We start from the raw sequence: 5000 nt of genomic DNA, 5'->3' as shown, positions 1-5000 counted from the left end.
ACAGTATACATACTGCATTACATATAAAATTTTCTGGGAGGTGGGAGGGGGGTGGGGGTTGTGGCGATGGGCTGTGGCACACACGGGTTTATAGTTCTCTTCCTTTGTCTGTCTGTCTGTCTGTCTGTCTGTCTGTCTGTCTGTCTGTCTGCCTGCCTGTCTGACTGTCTCTGTCTGTCTGTTTGTTTGTCTGTCTGTATGTGTCTGTCTGTCATCCCTTGGTCAACTCTGGCTACCTGCATGTGACATTGCTACTTTTGTTCCCCTAGCGGAACGCACGCACACTAGTGCATGCAAAGAAAGAAAGAAAAAAAAAAAGGCGGTCACACAATCAAATTCACACTAACTCATTCTCTCCATTTCATTCTCTATATTTTTCCCTCTCTTTCTCTTTCTCTCTCTCCCTCCCTCTCCCTCTCCCTCTCCTGCTTTCTATTCATATCCGTCTCCTTTCTATCCCTCTCCACACTAACAAAATACTACTCTAATAATATCAATATTGAAGATGATGATAATGACAATAACAACAACAGCAACAACAACAACAATAATAATAATAATCACAATAAATAATAAATAAATAACAATAACAAATCAACAGCAACAACAACAAATAAGCAACCAAACATCCCAAGTCTGCAATAACCACCCAACACCCAGACGTGACACGCAACAACGCCCTCCCAGCCTTTCCCTCGAACAACAAGGTCCCTTAAATCCACACATTAACCCACAACCACCATCGAGAAAATGACACACAAAAAAATGACACTTAAAAGAAAAAAAAAATACTTACAAGAATGACAAGAATGAGAACAAGATCAACAAATCACCTTCCCTCCCCTTCTACCCCCCTTCCCCCTACCCCCCGACACCCCTCCCCTACCCCCGCTAATGACCCTCCACGCACGAGCGCCGAGCCAAGCAACCTAAACGTGGAAAAGACTGTCATTTCGTCGCCTGTTAAAACTCCGAATGTCCTTCTTGAAGCCGCGTGAACATTTTGTTTGGGGGGGGGAAGGGTGGGGGGGATAGATGATGAATGAGGGAAGAAGAGGAGAAGGAGAGGGAGAGGGAGAGGGAGGGAGAGAGAGAGAGAGAGAGAGAGAGAGAGAGAGAGAGAGAGAGAGAGAGAGAGAGAGAGAGAGAGAGAGAGAGAGAGAGAGAGAGAAAGAAAGAAAGAGAGGAAGAGAGAGGAGAGAGAGAGAGAAAGAGGAAGAGAGAGAGACAGAGGAAGAGGAAGAGAGAGAGAGATAGAGAGAGAGAGAGAGAGGAGAGAAAGGAGAGAAAAAGAGAGAGAGAAATTGAGAAAGAGAGGAGAGAAATTAAGAAAGAGAGAAAGAGAGAGAGAGACAGAAAGCGAGTAAGAAAGAGAAAGAGAGAGAGAGAGAGAGAGAGAGAGAGAGAGAGAGAGAGAGAGAGAGAGAGAGAGAGAGAGAGAGAGAGAGAGAGAGAGAGAGAGAAAGAGAGAGAGAGAGAGAGAGAGAGAGAAGAGCGAACTAGGGGTATGGGAGAGGGAGAGGGGGACGGAAGGGGAGAGGCCAAACCTACACCAAGACACACTTCTAGGTTTCGTCGGATCCCTCTCGTGGTTTCATCCAGAGCTCGTTATGCTCTGGATTCCGAGCACAATGCAAATCCACACGTGCTACCCCCCCTTCCCCTCCCCTCCCCCTCCCCTTCCCCTTCCCCCCAACATATCACCATCACACAATCCTACAATCGTCACCACACAATGCACTCACCACCAGCTGCGGAATGAACACCTCACACAATACACACACAGCGCACCACACAATCCGCCTGCTGCCATGCACATAAAAAAACAAAACAAAACACACACACACACACACACACACACACACACACACACTCACTCACTCACACACACACTCACTCACTCACTCACTCACACTCACTAACACACACACACACACACACACTCACACACACCTTGATCCTTGACCAATACTTACTTATCTATCCTTCCATCCATTCATCCATCCATCCATCAATCTATCGACTGCCAACGGGGCACCCCAAGTAGAAGGAGAGAGGAGAGAGAGTGAGAGAGAGGGATAGAGAGGGAGGGAGGGAGGGAGAGGGAGAGGGAGGGAGGGAGGGAGGGAGAGGGAGAGGGAGAGGGAGAGGGAGAGGGAGAGAGTGAGAGATTGGGATAGAGAGGCAGAGAAAGAGGGAGGGAGGGAGGTAGGGAGAGGGAGAGGGAGAGGGAGAGGGAGAGGGAGAGGGAGAGGGAGAGAGAGAGAGAGAGAGAGAGGGAGAGAGAGGGAGAGAGAAAGAGGGAGGGAGGGAGAGAGAGAGAGAGAGAGAGAGAGAGAGAGAGAGAGAGAGAGAGAGAGAGAGAGAGAGAGAGAGAGAGAGAGAGAGAGAGAGAGAGAGAGAGAGAGAGAGAGAGAGAGAGAAAAGAAGAAGAGAGAGAGAGAGAGAGAGAAAGAGAAGAGAAAAGAGGAGAAGAGAAGAGAGAGAGAGAGAGAGAAAGAGAGAGAAAGAGAGAGAAAGAGAGAAAGAGAGAAAGAGAGAAAGAGAGAAAGAGAAGAAGAGAGAGAGAGAGGTCGCGAGGCCACGAGCGAGGACGAGAGTGTTCAACCACGTCGTTCAGATTTCCCGACGACGAACGGAGCGTGAACGAGAGCCAAACACCGCGCCGCCGTTCACTGCCGCCCGTTCGTTTCTGTCGCCGCGATGCCCTTCCCGCTCCCGCTCTGATATATATATATATATATAATATATATATATATATATATAATATATCATATAATTATATATAATATATATATTATATTTTTTTTTTTTTTTTTTTTTTTTTTTTTTTCTGATTTTTTTTTTTCCAAAACATATGTCACTCTCAAAACAAGGGAAGGTTGGTGATGAAAGATCGGCTAACTAATACTCCGGAAAGTGCGTGGTTGGATGACAGCGTTAGGACGGAAAGTGCGTGGTTAGAAGACAGCGTTAGAACGGAAAGTGCGTGGATGAATGACAGCGTTAGGACAGAAAGTGCGTGGGTGGAAAACAGCATCAGAACGCAAAGTACGTGGTTGGATGTCAGCGTTAGAACGTACAGTGCGTGGTTGGATGACAGAGTTAGGACGGAAAGTGCGTGGGTGGAAAACAGCGTTAGGACGGAAAGTGCAAAGTGCGTGAGTAAATGATGGCGTTTTCCGTGTTTGGCACCATAGTAACATTTCCCTTTTGGAAACGAAAGGGAAAGGTGATTATTCATCTGTATTGTTAATTCTTCTTTTGGAAATGGAAACGATACCAGTGACGATGTTAATAACAATGAAAAATAAATAATAACAACAATAAAGGGTTATTGATAGGAAAAATGACATCAATATTGGTAATGATGGCAAGGCTATAGTAATCTTTATTAACATAGTAAAAATAATTTGATGATAATGTTATACATAATCTATAATATTCTTAGAATGATAATAATTGGCATAATCATAATAATAGTACTGTCATTTACAGAGAAGAGTCGATAACAGAAGAGAGGAGAGAGCAAGAGCGAGAGAGAGAGAGAGAGGAGAGAGAGAGGAGAGGGAGGGAGAGAGAGAGAGAGAGAGAGAGAGAGAGAGAGAGAGAGAGAGAGAGAGAGAGAGAGAGAGAGAGAGAGAGAGAGAGAGAGAGAGAGAGAGAGAGAGAGAGAGAGAGAGAGAAGGAGAGGGAGAGGGAGAGAGGAGAGAGGAGAGAGAGGAGAGAGAGGAGAGAGAGGAGAGAGAGGAGAGAGAGAGAGAGAGAGAGAGAGAGAGAGAGAGAGAGAGAGAGAGAGAGAGAGAGAGAGAGAGAGAGAGAGAGAGGGAGAGGGAGAGAGAGAGAGAGAGAGAGAGAGAGAGAGAGAGAGAGAGAGAGACCATCCCAGCATCGACCGAAGGTTATCTCGCGAGGGTCAGATGCTGGCCGATGACGGGCGGAGGGAGGAAGTTCTCATGACCAGTGCATGACAAGGTAATGGTCATGAAGACGCCATGGACGATGTGACAATTGACAGCCGTGACCGTGAACTTGTCCACGTGTGAACTTTGTGATGGTCCTTCCAGTGCCTTGAACTTCCTAGGTCGAGAGGCTGAGGCTGAGGCAGGAAGAGGAAACAGAAATAGAGAGACAAAAATAGAGCGAGAAAAGAAATAAAGATAGAGAGAAAAATAGAGCGAGAAGAGAAATAAAGAGAGAGAGAACAGAAATAATGAGAGAGAGAAAAGAAATAAAGAGAGAGAGGACAGAAATAATGAGAGAGAGAAAAAAAAATAAAGAGAGATAGAGAAAACAAAAGAAGAGAGAGAGATATAAATAAAGAGAGATAGAGAAAACAAATGAAGAGAGAGATATATAAATGAAGAGATAGAGAAAACAAATAAAGAGAGAGAGAGAGAAATAAATGAAGAGATAGGGTGACAGACAGACAGAGTCAGGCAGAGAGAGGAGAAAGAGGAGAGAGATGCACCATGGGAAAGGGGGAGCCCACCATGAAATAATTCTGACAGCCGTCCATGCAAATCACATCCATCAGCCCGCACTCCCTATACCTTCCCTACCATATATCACCATACTCTCGTTCGCTCACAACCGATCGATAATTCCATAAACACATTCCTTTTTTTATCTCATCATTTCGAGAAGAACATTCGACTCGACTTTACTTCATTCGCTTCACTTTATCCTCTGATTCAACGTCCGAAGGTCATCTCCTCTGAAGCTTCGAAGTCGCGCCATCGATCTGATAAGCGGACCGGAGAAAAGGTACCATGGGTTCCTTCTTTTCTCTTTCTCTTCTTTCTCATTTTTTTTCCCTCTTCCTCCCCTCTTCCTTTCTCCTTTCTCCTTTCTCCCTCTCCTCTCCTCTTCTCTCTTCTTATCTCCTCTCCTCTCCTCTCCTTTCCTCTCCTCTCTTCTCTTCTCCTCTCCCCTCTCCTCTCCTCTCCTCCCTCTCCTCCCCCCTCCCCTCTCTCCTCCTCTCCTCTCTCCTCCTCCTC

General features: G+C 45.9%; 1 protein-coding gene across 5 annotated transcripts in view; it reads right to left on the bottom strand.

The window, feature by feature from the left end:
- LOC122254346 (uncharacterized) overlaps positions 1-5000 on the bottom strand; it is a 190533-nt gene that overhangs the window by 40555 nt on the left and 144978 nt on the right. The gene's annotated exons all lie outside the window — the stretch shown is intronic.

The sequence above is a fragment of the Penaeus japonicus genome, unplaced genomic scaffold (assembly GCF_977035675.1).
Source record: "Penaeus japonicus unplaced genomic scaffold, GWHDUDI00000001_assembly GWHDUDI00000025, whole genome shotgun sequence".
Classification (NCBI taxonomy): Eukaryota; Metazoa; Arthropoda; class Malacostraca; order Decapoda; family Penaeidae; genus Penaeus; species Penaeus japonicus.
Note: the sequence above shows the minus strand (reverse complement) of the source record. Positions and strands in the feature narration are given on the sequence as shown.